The sequence below is a fragment of the Mus musculus genome, chromosome 17 (genome assembly GCF_000001635.26).
Source record: "Mus musculus strain C57BL/6J chromosome 17, GRCm38.p6 C57BL/6J".
Classification (NCBI taxonomy): Eukaryota; Metazoa; Chordata; class Mammalia; order Rodentia; family Muridae; genus Mus; species Mus musculus.
Genome location: NC_000083.6, coordinates 31,856,988 through 31,875,266, shown reverse-complemented (window position 1 = coordinate 31,875,266; position 18,279 = coordinate 31,856,988). Strand labels below are relative to the sequence as shown.

General features: G+C 50.4%; 2 long non-coding RNA genes across 4 annotated transcripts; both read left to right on the top strand.

Moving 5' to 3' along the window:
- The first annotated feature begins 4,163 nt into the window (after positions 1–4,163).
- On the top strand, positions 4,164–8,124 carry Gm30509. 2 transcript variants are annotated; one of them, XR_876742.2, is made up of 4 exons: positions 4,164–4,265; positions 4,371–4,599; positions 5,125–5,322; positions 7,817–8,124. It is a non-coding gene; the product is annotated as a predicted gene, 30509 (long non-coding RNA). The 2 variants fall into 2 exon arrangements; XR_876741.1 differs by lacking the exon at positions 7,817–8,124 and having other exon boundaries at positions 5,125–5,671.
- Positions 8,125–9,526: 1,402 nt separating this feature from the next.
- Positions 9,527–10,952, top strand: Gm41565. Of its 2 annotated transcripts, none has more exons than XR_876743.3 (3): positions 9,527–9,683; positions 10,565–10,653; positions 10,747–10,952. It is a non-coding gene; the product is annotated as a predicted gene, 41565 (long non-coding RNA). The 2 variants fall into 2 exon arrangements; XR_876744.2 differs by lacking the exon at positions 9,527–9,683 and adding an exon at positions 9,833–9,899.
- The last annotated feature ends 7,327 nt before the right edge of the window (positions 10,953–18,279 follow it).

Here is an 18,279-nt window from a genome sequence, read left to right as displayed (position 1 = left end):
ATGGGCTCAGCCCTGGGAAAGGAAGAGACAGACAGTATTTGAGAGTGGTAGTGCTAAGTCCTTGAAAAGGGCCTTGCGTGGACAAAGGGGCTGACTGGAGCTTCGTTTCTGCCTCCCTTGCCCACACCACCCATCTGGTCTCTGGGTCATCCCTTCTTGGTAAACTTCTGCTGTCTGGATGAGCCAACGAGGCAGAGGAGAGGCCAGTGCTCGTCCCAGTATGGCTCTGACTTTGGGGTCAAAACAGGCCAGACACCAGGAGACCCATGTGGCCCTGTAACCCTCACCTTGCCCTGAGCTTTGCCTGTGCTGTCCACACAGAACTTGGCTTAGTGCAGGGCCCCCAAAGGGCAGGTCTGAGCCTGGACACGGGGTAAAGGAAGATGGTTTTGGAATCCATCCCAGGGATCCAGTCGATCCCCGACAGGCATGTGGAGACAGACGGACAGATGGACACGGGGTAAAGGAAGATGGTTTTGGAGTCCATCCCAGGGATCTAGTCGATCCCCGACAGGCATGTGGAGATAGACGGACAGAGAAGCTTCGAGAACAGCTGACTGCTATGTGCCACAGCGTCTGCACTCCGGGGCCCCAGGGAGGAATTGGTAGAGCTCTGTTTTACAGCCCTACAGTGATGGCAGGCAGACATGACCAGCTCCTAGTCCTGCTGGCTGGCCATTGTTCTTGGGGTCTTAGACTGGCTGAGTGCAGACTGCCATCAAGCAGGGACATATGGGCACAGAGCAAATAAAACCATCTTCTTTTACCTCATTAGCAACACCTGTGCCCCTTTGTGTGGCTCTGGGTCTGTCCAAGTTAATAAACTGCCCAGGGCTGATGGGGTAGGAGAAGGCGGGCCACAAAGGATAGGGCAGTCTGGAAGCGGAGAAAGAACTTCTCTGATGGATGTGTGTGTGTCACCATCCCTTGGCCAAAACAGTACCTAAAGTGTCCTGCTTTGCCATGCGGACTGGTCACTAAGAGGGACTTTTGGCCTAGTTGCCTGGAGCTCTCCCTCCGCTTGTGTCCAGGGGGCGGGGCTCTCTGCTGCTGCCACTTTCCTGGATCTTATTTTGCTGTGGAGTTTAGTACACAGTGCTGACCCTCGCCCTCCCTGCTGCTTTGTCACATCCAACATGATGATCTCACCCTTTCCTGTTCGTTTCCAATTAGTCTGATTCATCCTGACCTCTCCACGGGTCACCCCAGCAATTGGGTGCTCTCTCGAGGCTCCAGGCTAAATAAAAGAAACATTCTTACCCTCATTTGGTACATTATATGCGTAAGTGTCTATACGTGAGTGGGGTTGGGTGTTTTGCAAGTCTAGATATACACACGGCAACACACACGTTCACGGCCACTGACATAGAAACACAAAGCACACAAACAGTCCTGCGTATGTACAAACATACCCGTATGTACACAGATTCATGGGTGCACACAGAAATGCAAACATGGAAACAGGCACAGAGGCTCCTCTGTGTACTATCCATTAGACAGTGGCCTTGTAAGCCAACTAGGCTGCAGTCCAGGTACCAAAGCTAGCAGCAAACATAGTACCATGGTGTGGGCTGACGTCCTCGGAGACCCCCAGGAAGCACCTGGTTGTCCCTAGCCTTACACGGGGCTTTCTCGAACCGAGGATCCAAGGCTTCCCCATAAAAGGAGTCTTGCAGAGTTGATGATGCCTGCCACATCCTGTCCAACACTGACTTCTACAACAGACAGGGTGCTGGGAACAGGGGACCCTCTTGAACTGGTGAAGGTACTTGCTGGGAGACTCATGGTGACTGAGTGTACCACGCTCATTCTATAGGTGACTTGGCTCCTCAGTGTCCCAGCCCCCAACCTCACACTAACCAATGACTTCAAACTGAGTCTCTCTCTCTCTCTCTCCCATTACTCCTTCAAAGTGTTTGTGGTTTGGTGGCTTTAGTGTGGCATGTCTTGTTCGGGGCCCCTCCCCTACAGGGCATAGGAAGGCCAGCATCTGTTTCAGTCCTGTGTGGGTAGAGAGCAGTAGAGGGCATCAGCCCAGAGATCTGAGGAACTACAGATAAAAAGAGAGAGAGGACAGACAGCTAGACCCTGAGGCTACCCACTGCTAGCGTTCCCCAAACGAACACATTCCAAGTGTCTGTGCCTTGCCTCATTCACCTAGTAGTGTGTGACTCTGCATGGGACTCACAAGAGAAGCCACACTGTCCCAGTCTCCCTCAGAGGTGACACTGGAACCCACCCCTGAGAGAGCAGGTTGCTCACCTTCGAGAAGGAGCTCCTTGAAGCCTCCTTCCACCTGCTTCTGGCTCCCTGTGTTTCTGTGTGAGCCAGGGGTGCGGTGTGAAGCTGTGCCCACAGGGCACACTATCGTAGAGGCCCTCGGTTACTAGCATTTGGGAGATTCCCTGGTTACGTTTCTTTCCCCTCCCCTCCCTCCCTCTCTCTTCATTCCTTCCTTATATTATTTCTTCATCGCAGGAGACTCAGGCACCCCTCCAGGCTGCACAGGTGCCCCTCCCCCACCACTAACTTCTCCCTCTCTGTTGGTCCCATCCTGTATTAAGCCACCTCCCAGGGCCTGCTGTCAGTCATCCTGACATCTTTCCTTCCTGGGTAGTAACTGTGGGTGAACAGGTCAAGCCTGCAGCCAGAGCCAGCTGGGTCCCAAGTGAACACTCTCCGAAGCTTGGGGAACATGGTTCCAGCACAAAATAGGTCCACTTTCCCTAGGGATACTTCCCTGTCGATCCCTCAGTTACTTGAGGCTATTCAGCGAGGAGCAAGTCCTTCAAGCGCCTTCAGTGACACTACCATCTGCCTCTTTCTCCTCCTGTCAGGAAAAGGGAAAAGCCAGGTGCCAACAGAGATGCTTCAGAATCTAACCTGACCACACCTGTGACCGGAGGGTACACCATGCCATCCCTTCCCTGGCTCCACCTGGCTCCTCCCACGAAGGGCAGTGCCAGCCTCCGGGAGAGGTTGGCACACCGCCCATTGCCTTTAATTCACAGCTTGATCAAAAGGCTAGCCAGATCAAAGTTACATTTCTTATCACTTTTTAAGATTGAGTGAGGACTTGTGTACTGGGTGGAGCGGCCCTTGGTATCTGCTCTTTCTGTATAAACATAGAAGCTTTTAATCCTCCCCCCACCCCCCACCCCAGACCTTCATCAGGGGCAGCTATGGCTTCTTGGCTCTAACATGCGCCTGTGACGTCTGTAGAAGTGATGATAAACTTCTTTATGCCAACCACGCGCTGAAGCACTAGCTGAGTATTCTCTTCCCTTCAGTGGTATTGTTCATACCCTGAGAGCGGGGTCTGGTGGCAAGCTCTGATTGTGTAATGAGGCTGCCGAGCAAGGGCATCATGGTCACTGTGGTACTCAAAGGCAGCCTCTGGCCTCAGAGAGGAGAAATACCCACCAAGGAAAAAACAAAAAGCAAAACAAGATAGGTAAGAAAGATATAAAGGACCAATGTCCTTAATATAGAAAGAGCTCTCAGGATAAATAAGAAAAACATTTATTTACCTCGGGCATCTCTCGATTTGGGTCAATGAAAAAAAGTCTGGCTCTTTTGTTTGGTTACTAGTTTCCAGGAACCAGCTCTTTCCTGCTGTGTTTCTAGGGTTTGGGTGGCTGACCTATATGTCACTCCCAGAGTTTAAGCAACCCTCCCTGGCTGATGACAATCATCCCAAAGACAAACAGGAGCTATGGGTGTAGACATCTCACTGCGGCCCTTAGAGCCGGAAGACGGTATCCCACTGTAAACTGCTGTGACAGACCCCCAGAAAGTGCAAAGCAGGCTATCTTCAGGGAGCGTCTTCTCACTGTGCATGAGGCTGGGAAGTCCAAGGTAGAGAGACAGGGCACCGGATGGGGGCCTACCTATGTGTCAGCCTGTGGTGTCAGCCAGAGAGCAAGACAGGACCGCAAAGTCATCGTCTTGCGAGGGAACCTCTCTTGCTAGTAACCTTGATCCATCTGTATGGAAGAGCCATGAGACATCTCTCCCCCTCCCCCCATGCTCGGCTTCAGGCACCTCCCCTTACCCTTCAGGCACCTCCCCCTACCCCCATGCTCGGCTTGAGGTACCTCCTCCTACCCTTCAGGCACCTCCCCCTACCCTTCAGGCACCTCCCCCTACCACCACGCTCGGCTTGAGGATCGGGTTTCAACACACGTGTGGGAAACAGTGAAAGTATAAACTTCCCTACAAGGAGAAGGAGAACACAAACAGCCTACACGGGGAGCTGAGCTGAGGTGCTGGAGAGAAGGACCAGGCAGGACTGCAGGGTGTAAGGAGCCCGCGTGGCTCAGCCTCACCCTTTGCTCCTGCCTGTGTTAAGCACCGGTTCTCATTTTTAGGTGAAATGAACAGGTCAGGCTGTATTTCAATGAGAAAGACCTTGGATGAGATCCAGTCGTGAGACCTGGGTGGAAAATGAGAACCAGTCCCTCAGACTAACATGCAGCCAGCAGCGAAGCTCCAGTCACCAGTGGAAACTCTCAGACAATGACATGAACCCCCATCAATGGCCGCCTACAAGTTCAAACGGGTACCATTCAGGCTAACCTGCATCTACCCAAAGATGTCGTAAGTCCCCCCAACCCCTGTACAAACAGAGCTGTTGCAACTGGCCAAGATGAGGTCATCCTGCACTGGTGGGGTGTCCTAAATTTCAAAGTGACCGGGTCCTCCTAAGAACAAAGAGACCGGCTGGGCTGTGGTGGCGCACACCTTTGATCCCAGCACTTGGGAGGCAGAGACAGGAGGATCTCTGTAAGTTCGAGGCCACCCTGGTCTTCACAGCTAGTTCTAGATTGGCCAGGGCTACACAGAGAAACCCTGTCTCGAAAAAGAAAAGAAAAGGAAGGAAGGAGTGAGGGAGAAAAAAGAGAAACGATACTGGCAAGGCAGAAAAGCCTCTCTAAGGCAGAAGTCAGGGAGGGAACTGGGGGACCATGGACAGGTCCTTCTGAGGCTTCCACACCCACTTTAGTAGTTCAGGAGGTGCATGCCATACCTCAGCTTCTGGAGGAAACAGTTCAGTGCTGGGGATATGTTATGGCAGCCCCAGGAAGTAAACACAGGAGCCGTTTTAACATCTCAAATTTGCAGAGTCCTCTTGGAACTTCAACTCTTAAACGCTGGCACACTGTAAGAGTGAGTCCTGGAGAATCCCAGCTTCAAGGCAACCTCAGGCAAAGGAAAGCATCACACAGGAGTTCAGCATGCTGTAAGAGATACTGTGGCACTATTGCAGAAGCTGTGCATATAACATGCTTCGAACGCAGGAGGATGCTGGGTAATTGGGAGGTACGATGAAACATTAAATATTAAACATGGTGCTTTCAACATCAGGCATAAAGAATTCTCTTTCTAAAAATAAAAAGACAGATCTAAGACTGCTCACAGGGCAGAGGGGTACTGAGCCTGTAAAGACTCTTGCTGCCAAGCCCGACGACCTGAGTTTGAGCCCCAGGACCTGAAGAGTGGGAGGAGAGAACCAACTCTCCCACAGGTTGACCTCTGACCTCCACATGTTGCTGTGACACACAAGCCCCCTGCTCCCCACATGCATGCACACACACTCACACAAATGAATAGATGGATAAATCAAGATATAATAAAAAAACTTAAATTCTTCACATAAGGCACAATCTAAACTTCTTTTTGAAAGATCTAAAATATTTATATAATAGAATTTATATATTATATGATTGTAGTATATATAAAAATATGTAAATGTATGTATGCAATATGGATATAATGCACATACATGTCAACATCGTATATGTAAATACATACATATACATGTTATATATGTATATAATGTATATATTAAATATATAATACATATAAATAATGCACATGTATACATATAATATATACTATACATACAATATTTACTATACACATGATATATACATTATATATAATGTGTGTAATATATAAAAATGTATGTAAGAGTATATAATTATATAAAATGTATTTATATAATAGAAACGTGCATCATGTTTACCATGCTCGGTTATCATCAAAACAATAAATTTGGATTGCCTTTACTGCTTATTATTTCATATATATATATATTTTTCATAACTATATATTCAATTTTTTCTTTGGAGATGGAGTTTCACTTTCTTCATTAGGCCAGCTCTGCACTTGGGGGCCCAAGCAAGCCCCCTGCATCAGGGTAGTGGAGACTGCAAGTGCCGTATCACCACTTTTGGTTCTCCGTACTTGGAAACAAACACTGATCTTTAAAACTAACATGGAAGATACGAAGTCATGATAACCTTGCCTACCTCAACCCTGGCAAGCTCTGTGCACATTTGAAGTCATAAAGCAATTTAAATTTGGTAGCAAAGGTCTCATTATGGGCCTGGTGTTTCTAAGTGACATCTGAGACGCAAAACAAATAGTAAAGGTTTTCTAAGCCCTCGGGGGTGTGGCTGTACCCCAGGCTCTGGGGTGTGGCTGTACCCCAGGCTCTTCCTAGGCTGTACCTTTTCTCCGTGGTCCTTTCTGTACCCCCACCCCAGCCTTTTGTCTCTGAGCTTCATCTCTCCCTTATTATCTGCATAACCTGTGAGTGACGATTACACGGGACGGACAGCGTTTACACTTGACAAGGTGGATTGGCTTGTCTCGGGCCACGGAGTGGTCAGCCACAGCATGTAGACAAGCTCAAATTGGCTGCTCCCCTGCCCCTCAGGTTGTAGTCTTCTTTCTGGAAGAGCAGCGATAGTGTCCGGAGAAGTGTGTCACCAGCCTCCCCCCACACACACACCATCACCCTCAGAGTCATGTGACAGACCCTCTAGACCTTCCTGATCCCCCCCCACCCCCCACCCCCCAGTGTAGATGGCTCTCCTGTTCTGAGGTTCTCCCAGACCAAGGCTATGTATGGTAGTTACAACCTGGTCACCTGCTGTGGGGCAGGGCCAGCTTGCTGATTCACTATCCCCCGCCCTCTCTGCCAGCATGATTGATCGCGTGGGTGGGTAGGCCATGGCAGAGTTCCTTGGAGCCTATCTGGAAGGAAGGGGCCATCTTTGCCTCTTAGCTGCCTAGCTCTACAAGGTGCCTCAATGCCCCACCCCCACCCCCAGGACCACCTTTGACTTGTGATAATAGATGCTGGCCTGTCATTGCAGGCCACACTCAGAGAAGTTCCAGACGTTGGCCAGGTCCCCTTCCTGGGTCTCGGTGCCCAGCTATTTCCCTTGGCCTGGCTTTGCTCCCTATGGCCTTGCCCCCACATAGGGTTTTATGAGGCAGCAAGGGTCCCAAACCTCCACCCTTATGTTGTGTGGATCTGCTGGGTGCAGTGTGGCCAACTAGGCTGCTGTAGTTGCTTGCCATCTACTAAGACAGTCATGTGACCCAGCGTTGGTCGGTCAGGCATGACGCACACATTGCTGATATGATTATTCAGGCTCATGCTCTGGGCGGATCTGAGGCAGCAGACACCAGGGGTCTTTGAAGGTTTGACCCTGGCTAGGAAAGAACACACTGGCCTCTAAGTCTCTCCCTGAAGCCCTGTTCACCAGAGTCTTCACCATAGCTGAGAACATTTCCCTTCAGTCCCTAGCCTGCACCTGCTGCGTGAAGACCATGTTTCCAGAATTACCCCAAATACATCTCCCATGGATCAGTTGGCATTTCCAGTGTCTGCATTGGGTTGTATTATTCCCAGTAGTTCTCCATCTTCATAAATACCCCAGAGTAAGCCACAGAGCTCTAGCTGCACCTCTGACACCCACAGTAAAGACCCTCTCCTTCTATCCATTCTCTGTAAATACAGTGGACACCTGAGAGAAGCCAGTCACCTGGGTGCAGGGTCCTTTGGAGACTGTCTGTCCAGTGTACGTCTTTCATTCTTGGGTAACGTTTGATGTGCTTCTGTTGCGTGTATGATTAACTGGGGGAAGGAAGAAAAGAAGATGGCTGGTCCAAGCCCTGGCTGCGGCTGTGTCTTCTGCAGATGCTGACTTCCAACACTGCTGGTGAGCGGCCTCAGGCCATGCTACCTTCCCACATCTCTTGTCCTGGCCTATCCACCTGCAGGGTGGAGCCCCACCTCAGAGCGCTTGGCTGACCCCTGCACTCCTGTGGCCTCTGGAGTCTGAGGACGGGATGGGGAATTCTGGGAGGTTTAGGTATTTTATGTTGCTGAACTCTTGTACTTAGCTTTAGATGCTTTTTACATGTTGGTGATATGCATAAAATGTAAATTATCACTTAGCCATTTATTTGTTGGTTGGTTGGCTGGTTGGCTGGCTGGGTGGGTGGCTGATTGGTTGGCTGGTTGGGTGGCTGGTTGATTGGCTGGTTGGGTGGCTGGTTGGTTGGATAGTTGGTTGGATGGTTGATTGGCTGGTTGGTTGACTGGTTGGGTGGCTGGCTGGGTGGCTGGTTGGGTGGCTGGTTGGTTGGATGGTTGATTGGATGGTTGGTTGACTGGTTGGGTGGTTGGTTGGGTGGCTGGTTGGGTGGCTGGTTGGTTGGCTGGTTGATTGGCTGGTTGGTTGACTGGTTTGGTGGCTGGTTGGGTGGCTGGTTGGGTGGCTGGTTGGGTGGCTGTTTTTCCCAAGACAGGACTTCTCTGTGTATCCTTGGCTGTCCTAGAACTCAGTCTGTAGACCAGGCTGGCCTTGAACTCAGAGATCTGTCTGCCTCTGCCTCCTGAGTGTTGGTGTGTCACCACCATCCAGCTACTTTCCCTTTTTATTTTTGAGACAGGGTCTTGTGGTAGAGCTAGAGCTGTCCTTGAACTCATGATCCCCCTCCCTCTGCCTCAGTACAGGGACTAAGATGAATGTATCGCCGCATCGGGTCACCTTTACCCATGTTTGTGGATACAGTTCAGCAGCATTCTGTCTGCCTCCAGAGTCCTCACCCCACCCCCACTGAAGCTCTGTACCATTCAACGCCAGCTCCTCTCCCCATTCCCAGCCTCAGCCTTGCACCCCCACTCTCTGTCTCTGACACTGACGCTTTAGGGACCTTGTGCAAGTGGAATCATAGTGTCTTCTTTGGACTGACTTATCACAGGGTTCCAGCACTGTCCAGCCATGTCGCAGGATGTGCCAGAATTCCCTTCCTCCGTAAGCAGAATCATGTTCCGGTGTGTGAAGTATTTTTTGCGTCTCCACATGTCCACAGATGGACACTCAGGTTGCTTCAACACCGCGGCATCGTGGACCTGTTCCAAGGCAGTGGCGTGCCTTTCCCTCCCGTGCGCAAGACTCCACTTATTATCCCATCCTTCTGTGCTTTGCCACTGAAGCTGTCTTCACGCGTATGAATCTCACTCTTTAAAAAGGAAGGGTGGAGATGAAGCAGTTGGTGGGGTGGGGGAGGGACCCCTGTCCCTGCTCAGGAATCTTCTGGCCCCACTCCCACCCCTAGCTCCTCCTCCCAGTGTGAGGAATGTGGCCTACAGCCGGAGCAGGAACAGCCAGGCATCCTGACAGGTTCAACCCATTGTCCTGCCCAGTCCTATGGTCTTCTGAAAGAAAAGCTGGCTGAAGCAGAAGTCCTATGTTTTAGCCACATACTTTCCCTCCCTCCACACAAGGTCAGCAAGGGAAGAAGGGGCCCGGTCTCCTAGTAGCCCAAGAAGGAAAATCAGCCGCTCACTCCTTGGCATCCTGAATAAGAACTGCCAAGTAAGCCCTGTCTCGGCCTGCCTCTTATGGGTCCTACAGAGGAGACAGCCTTTGAGGCCACTAAGAGTTTCTTCTTGCTCCTCCTTCTCTCCTTTCTTATTGGGTTTTGGGGGGCAGGGCTGGGAGAACATCTAGTTCTAAAGGGCTACCGTGGAGGTTGAGGGCCAGGAGGATGGGTTCCAGCAGGCCTGGGACCATGGGAGTCACAGAAAAAAGGTAAGAGATGGAGTAGGTGCAGTGGACCAGTCCCAAGATAACCCACCTCCACTAGCCCAGTGCCTAACGCCTGGGCACTCTGTGAGCAGAGGAGCCTGGCAGGCACAGGGAATAGGTGGCCCTTCTCTGAGTCCCACCCCTTTGGTTTCCTCAGGATCCCAGCCTGTCACCCTCCCAGCTCTGAATTTGCCTTTTGCTTTAAGTTTGCCTAAACCAGCACCTCATGCATTCTATCCCCACTCAGTGCTGTGTCTGTCTGGTTGGGAAGTATCTTCTGAAGAAGCTAGCCCTGAAACACACCTGTGGATTTCTGGTTTTGAGACGGGAGGGGACATGTACCCAGGCTTATGTCCTGCAGCCCTGTTCCACCTTTGGTCCAGCTCGTTCCAGGAGGCTCAGGCTGAGTCCAGACTTCTTGATTTAAGCGCTAACACGGAGCCTTGAACGGCAGGCCATGTGTGTTTCCTCAGGGCCTGTCCTCTCTTGTGTTTTCTGTGGCTTCTCTAGACCACAGATCAGTGCCAGCCTCACGGTGTGTGCTGGCTGCTGGCTCTATCTCACACTGCTGCAGCACGCCTTTACTTGGCTCCTGGCTGTCATGAGGTCCCTGTGCAGGGTCTTCAGGGTATGTGGGGTATGACAGTAACACGGGCCATTTTTCCTAGCTGATCCAACGATGTCCTCAGCATCTCTTGACACAAGTTGGTTACTCCTTTAAACAAACAGCAACAATACCCGACGCCATGGAAACCAGGTCAGAGAAAATGAATACCCTACTGCTGGCCAAGAGAAAGGGAAAAAAACAAAATAAAACAAAAAACAAAACAAAAACTGTCAACCCCTGCAGCCTTCCTCACAGGCAGGAGACTGTGGATCACCTTGGCAACCTAGGGACAGGCCTCCACATGCTCTGTGGACTGGCTGTGGTGACAAGTGACTGCCAGCCTCAACCCTCTGATTTCTGTAGGTAAGTCTGCCTTTTGCTTCCAGGGACTCCTTTCTCCAGAGAGTGCTAACTAACCCACATCCATTTTCAATGTTTCCCTGACTCTCAGACCCATCTTCTTAAGTATTCTTCTAAGGATGGGGGGGGGGGGTGTCGGAGCAGTCTGGGAGCAATGGGAACTGACATTGTCTCCCCAGGCCATAGGCCTGTGCTCCAAATCTCTCTCCTGCAGGAGTCCAGTCTCCAGGAGAAAAAGAGGAAGGGCCAGCCTAATGCTTGCATGGGACACAGTTCATCCTCCCACAATGTAATTTTATGGATTGGGAACCAGGATTTTGATGGTGCATACTGGCAAGGCAAGGTGCTTTCTCCACAGGCCACTGGGGAAAGGCAGGCATGAGCCTAATGTGGACAGAACCATACTGTGGTCACAAACGGCAGGATGGGAAACTTCAAGCACCAAGAGTGTCTCCTGAGCCTGTTTTCATCTCTATGTATTTCTGAATCTTTTGGTTTTCTGCTGCACATTTCCCGGTAGAGCCATCCTCCCCTCTCCCCTCCCCCATTTCACTTTCATGATGTCTGTTACCTGTGGTCAACCTTAGTCTGGAAACACTACATGGAAATTTCTAGAAAGAAATCACTGTGCAACACCTGAGCACCAAGATGAAACCCTAGGCCATCTTGTTCCATCCTGTCCAGGAATGGTGCATCATGTATATGATGCCCACCGACTTGCCTCACTGGGTTTCAAAGACTCTCAGAACGCTCGTGCTTGTGTCTCAGGGGAGGGGCATGCCAAATCCCATGTGGTCACATGTCTGGTCTGTGTCACTGACCTCATTGCATCTCATCCCGTGGGCCCAGGGTCATCGAACGTCACCCTCATAGGAAAGGTGATCACAGCCCAGTGGTATTTGGGAGGAGACAGAGCACATTACATAGCTTGTATTTAATGTTGTGGTTTCTCTGTAGTATGAGTTGTTCGTGTTAATCTCCCACTGTGCCTAATTGATTAACATTATCATAGGTCTGTATATGCAGAGAAACGTGGCTCTGTGTTATATACTGTTATTAGTATAGGCAAGCCTGCATGCCCACTGTGATGGTTTATCTTGACCGGCAGCTTGGTGAGATTTGGAGCCACCTAGGAGATAACACTTGAAGGCATTTCTGGAGAGGTTTAACTGAGGAAGTGTCTAGGATCCAATCAAAAAGGAACAGGAAGAAAGCCAGCCAAGTACCAGCGTTTGTTTCTCTTGGTTTCCAACTGGATACAAAGTGACCAGCTAGCTCCTGCTCCCGTTGTCATAGCTACAGCCTCCACCACCATGATGGACTACAGCCTTAAACTGAGCTCTGTGATAAACCCTTCCTGCCCAGGTTTCTTCTCTTCCGGATTTTGTAACAGCATCAAAGAAAGTAGCCAATCACACACACACACACACACACACACACACCCCAGAAAGGACATGGAGATACAGCTGGGTATGCAGGATAACTGTTGACCTTGCAATTGGCTTGGTTTCAGGAAAAAAGAAACCCTTAGAACACCCCTTGTGCACGAAAATGGATGGTTGTAATTTCATAGGAAAGGCCCAAGTGCTCAGGAGCCATCTTCTCCCTACATCAAGCAGCTAAAAATCACTAGAGCTCCATCCAGAAAACAAGGGGAAAGCCAAACTCCAGGCCCTTAGGTCTCACTCTCTCTCTCTCTCTGGCTATCCCTCCTAGACGACTGTGGGTTTTACTTGGAGATCACTGTGGGTTCTCCCCACGCTCGGGGTCTGAGCTGTGAGAAATGGTAGGGAATTGCTTTTACTTCTTGAGCTACCAGGTCTCCAACTCTTTGCTCCCTTCTCCAGCTTGCTTGCCAAGGTTAAACCTTAAGTTTCTTTGTCTTTTCTATCTCCCTGTCAACCTTGTCAGCAATGCCTCAAGTCTCGGTAAACCTGAAGTACCACACCTGCCCTCAAGCGCCTCTGGAGAGGCCACGCAAACATTTGGGCAGCACATTGCAAACAGACACTTGGCCTCACTGAAGGTCACTGACAGATTTTCCACCCTGAACTCAGAGCTTGTTCCAGACCCCATATCCAGGTCACAATTCATAGGGAAGAGGCAAATGGCTGCCTCCTGCCTGCACCCTCGGGGCACACTCGGGCCTGTGCCAAAGTCCACACTTCACAGGTCATCCAAGGCCACTGTCCCTGCCAAGCCCTCTGTTTCACTGTCCTGCGTCATTGTCCTTTGCAAGTGGCTTGATTATGGTTTCCTGTCTCAATTGTCCATCTTTTTTAAATATATTACTAACTATGCGTACAGGTGTTTTTTTTCTCTGTGCCTATATCTGCACTTCATGTATACAGAGGTCAGGAGAAGGTGTCAGATTCCCTGGAACTGAGTTGCAGATGGATGTGAGGTGTCGCATGAAGTGCTAGGAACTGACACTAAGACCTTCAAAAGGAGCATCTCAGAGCTCCCTTAACCACTGAGCCATCTCTCCAGCCCCTCAGTTGTCTGTCTTTTGAGAACCAATGCCCTGGAAAGATGGTGCGGGTGACATCCAACCCCAGGGTTTCCAGCATCTAACAGTGCCGCCACAGCTGCTAACTCATGAGCCTTTGGGGGCCATCTGATAGCGGACTTCTTGGTGCAAATAATACTCGGGTTGACCTGTCCCTTCTCACCTTGACCTTGGCAGGGTGTCACCCTGTGTGTCACCATTTCTTGGCAGTCTGGGGCATGCTTGCTCACATTCACACCCTTAGCACCTAGCACGGCTCATACGGATTGTAGAAACTTGTATATATGGTTTCTGTCTGGACTAAAGAAAACAAACCAACAAACCCAGCAGTCTGCTGTGTGCAAAGCTGGTGGGCCCGAGAGGATGGGAGTCACCACTAAACATCTGTCATGGGAGTCACAGCGCCCTGTGCAGCCCTGCAGAGAGCCCAGTGGTAAAGCATAAGGCCGGCTCCGGGTCATGCTGGGGCCCTGGGGCTGCTCTCTCTCCATATCTGTTCCAGACAGAGCTTCCCAGACTCTGCCATGTGGACAGTCAGAACGTTGTTCATCTCTGTGCTTGCTGAAGGTGTCCTCCTTGTAGTTGCCTTTCCCACCCTCACCCCACTCCCAGGGTCTGAGCTGGGAGACTCAAAGTTCACCTGCTGTCGCTTTAGTCCCCAAATTTCTATGTTGATGGTCTGTGGAGCTGGGGCTTTGGGGAGGTAGTTGGGATACATGCGTTCACAAAGGAAGGGCTCCCTAGGGCCTTTAGTGGCTTTATAGGAAGAGGAAGGTACAGGGGCCTGAGCTGGCGCACCTGCTGCCTGCATCAAGTTATGACAACCTTATGATGCAGGAAGAAGGCTCTGGAGGGAAGCCAGCATCCTGCTCTTGGACATTCCAGACTTCAGGATCATCAGCTCGATAAACCATAAAGCAGCCTCAGCGACCAAAGAAGGCCACCGCAAAGCAGCTCTCTGGGCTCGGGCATTTTGTCACAGTATCAGAAAACAAACTGACATTCCCCAGGTGCCCGCTTCCTCTGATTGAACAGCAAAGAGCTGACATTCATGAACATAGGTCTATTCATCCTGGAGGAGGCACGGGGGACTTCAGACATGTCTCCCCAGGGCAGATGAGCAGTCCCAAGGAGGCATTCCTAAACAAGGCCCCCGACTGACTAGGTTCTGATGGTCCTTTTTGGCCCTTGCTGATCCTATAGACACTGACCCCATCCATCTCCGGCAACCTCACAAGTTTGTAGCACAGGTTGGCCACACAGGCATTCAAAGGCCTCATGGTCCTCAGGTTCGGACCATTGAGTAAGGCATGTTGCTGCAAGTGCCCATGATTCCTCATGACGACTGGCAAGGTAGCTCGGTGGAAGAGCACTTGCCTAGAACATGTAAGGGCCCTGAGTTCCCAAAGGAAAAAAAAATTAAAAATTAAGCTTCCAACCTTTGTGTATTGCAGGGCGGTACTACAAGACCGTGTAGTCACTGTGAAGTTTCGTATGGAGGTGCTTTCCACTGCTGTCATAAACACCGCGACCAAAAGCACGCTGGGGAGGGGGTTTATTTTAGCTTTACAGTTCACAGTCCATGATGAAGGGAGGACAGGGCAGAAACTTAAGCAGAGGCCATGGAGACTCCTCCGGCTTCGATATACCACCTAGGACTTCCTGCCTAGGGGTGGTACCACCCAAAGTAGTCTGGTTCCTTCCACATCAGTTGTCAATCAAGAAAATGCCAAAGGTAATTTGATGTAAGTACCTTCTCAGTTAAGGTTCTCTCTTCCCAGCTGGCTGGCAAAAACTAACCAGCAAAGGAGAGTTCTAAAACAAACAAACAAACAAACAAACAAACAAGCCAAAACCAAAAGAAACAAAAACCCTAAATGTAGAACTACGCTATGACCCAGCCTTACCAACCCAAGCTAGTATAACGCAGATGTTTTTTGTATATCCATGTTTCTAGCTACACTGTTCACGACAGGTAACGTGGAATCAGCCTGGCTAGCCACCATTGGGTGGATGAACAGGAAAATGTGCTCCATGCACCCAAAGGGATTTCATTCGGCTGCAAAGGAAGATGAATCCATGACATTTGCAGCAAAATGGATAGAACTGAGTGCTATCTTAGGTGTTCGTGCCCAGAAAGACAAATACCAAATACCACACATTCTCTCATGGATGCAGCCTAGATTTTAATTTCTATATGTGAATACACACACACACACACACACACACACACACACACACAGGTATTCAAACTAGAGAGAGGAAGTGGTGTCTTCTGGGAAGGTTGGGGGTGGGGAGACGACTGTAAGCCAATACTGAGATTTGAAAGAGGAAAAAAGCCATGTGGAGGGAAGGGGGAAGGGGAGAAGGAGAGGAGAGAGAATAAACAAGCTGGTGTATAAAACTCTTATGGTGAAGCCTATTACTCTATGTGCTAATGTAAAAAAAAAAGAGAGAGAAATAAAACTTAAAAGACCCAAAAGCTGAAATCTTAATTAACGAATACTTTTCCCATTACAAACAGGAAGCCTGGTGCTCTGTAACCAGGGCTAGCTGGCCATAGGTAAACACATATCGACTGGTATGTGCACAGGTGCTTCTCCATCTGTTTTGTCTTGGGCCACCTCTCCAGAACCCAGACACCTCCCATTTGTGTCCCGTCCCATGTCTCCAGAATTCCCACTTCTCTCAGCTGGGAGCCTAGGGGCCTGGCTTGTTTTGTTGATTTGTTGCTCTGATAAGTGGTTCCTGCTGGCTGATCTGGTCACTGTCCTGGGAGGCGGATGTCCCTGCCCAGGCATACTCTAACAACAGCGGCATTCTAGGGCAGGTGCCTCTGGGTAGGTGGGATGCTATCAAGGGCAAGGCTAGGCAGCCTTTGGGTAGACTTGCTCACTAAGCTCCTGGCCCATGACTGGGGATTCCTCAGTCTTAGGCCTCCTTTCTGCTGTCATTCTAAACCTGGGCTGTGACTCTGCCTCAGCACACAGCAGCTTGTCACAGTTCAGAAGTAAGGTGGACCCAAATAGAACAAGGTAAGTGACCAGGCTGGGGCAGCCCACTTTTCCTGACTGCCTCAGGAGCCACCAGGCAGAAGCTGTGCAAAACATGAAACCAAGAGAGACTCAGCCAGAAGGGGAAGGGGCCCTTTGGTACTAAGTGGAGTGGGCCAAGAAAGAAGGGTGTCTTGTTCAACTCTCAATGATACAGGAAGCCACCCTTCTCCTCAGAGGAACACCAAGGTCCTCACAGCTCAGGGTAGCAGGCCCATTTCTCGGAGCTGGTGTAGAACTCCAGGCTCTGTGCGTGTCGATTTAGGTCGGGAAGGTAGGGCCGTGGCATGGCCTGCATAGTCATGTACAGCTGAAGAGCTCCGGCCCAGCAGATAGGACTTCCAACTTCATGGTCCAAGCAAGAAAACCAGCCTCCAGGACCATCACACTCCCAGGACAGGTGTGATGGGAAACAGAGTGGTTCTCATTTGCCAGTCAGAGTACTGTGTCACCAAGTCACCTCACTGGCACAATCTAGTGCCCCTCCCCTGATCTAGGTGAGGAATCCCTGAGTCATTTGCTCATGTCTCCAAAAGCAGCGCATGCCTGGTGCTCTCTTCCTCCTCAAGTGCCAAAACATTACCACAGAACACAACAAAAAACAAGGTGCTGGAAGAAATAGTTTCCAGGGATCAATGACACAGAACCACTTGGGGAAGACAGGATTTCAAGAGAGTGCCAGGTACCAGCCCCACTCTCTGCCTCTATGGACACAGCAAGCTCCTCCTCTAGGATCTGGGAGGAACAGATATGGTCACTGCTGGCACAGGACAGCTATTGGAAGCAGATGCTCAGGAGGGGCCAGACACTTGCCTGGATCCGGGTTTGCCTCCGGACAGCATCCTCCACTAGGTCTGGGCCCCAAGCTTTTTGTGTTGCCTTGAGGACATGACTGAGGTATGGTTGAGGGGAATTTTTTTGTTTTTGTTTTTATTGTAGTCATGAGGGAGAGAACCACCAGAGGCCTCTGGAAGGGTCCAGATGGAACATGGTCAGAACAATAGACTGGACCATGAGAGGAGAGAGACAAATGGGGAGCAAGAGGATAAAGAAGAGAGAGGGAGACAAAGAAGACCAAGATGACAAAGACCGAGAGGGGGCAGGGGAAGAGAGAGAAAGAGACCAAAGAAGAACCAAGAGAGTCAGTCCATGGCCAAAATGGTTAGCTTACATAAGAATAAGGCGGCTGAGAGGAGCCAGGCACTTTAGATGCTGAGACATACTAACGCAAGTGTCAGCCCTGACAGGTTAATAGGCACCTCAGCCATTTGTCCTTTGGAACCTCACACTGATGACATGCTTGCGAAGAACACCTCAGACCTTTTGGGAAGGCTCTGGCTAGACCGAGGCCAGTGGGTGGACAGGCTGGGAAAGGATGGGGGCCCATGAGGTAAGAACAAGGGGTTTCCTACCCTCTGTGCAGCTCTCCTGGGAACAGGGAGAGATGTTAGGACGCCCAGGGGTGAGGGGAACAGCAGTAAGCTGTTCAGATAGGAGAGACTAAATAACTGCCCCAAACCTTGATTTATGAACCTGGGACAAACCAGGGGGAGCATGTTGGAAGACTAAGGGGCCCTGAGATGGCTACTGTCCTTGAATGTCCTTCAAAACACACGGACCGGGAAAGGCAGGGCTGCAACTGGTACGATCCTTGTGGGAGTAATGTACAGTAGCAGTAGTACATGGCTGGCCCCTGCGAGCCCTATCTCAGGCCAGCCTACCACCCGCCTCTACCCAGGAAGTCTTCCTCCGTTGAGGAATGAATTCTGATGAATTCTGAATCAATTGTGATTAATCAATCCACCCGGTGCTAGTTTTTCTCTCACACAGGAAGCCACGAGGAAGAGAGACACA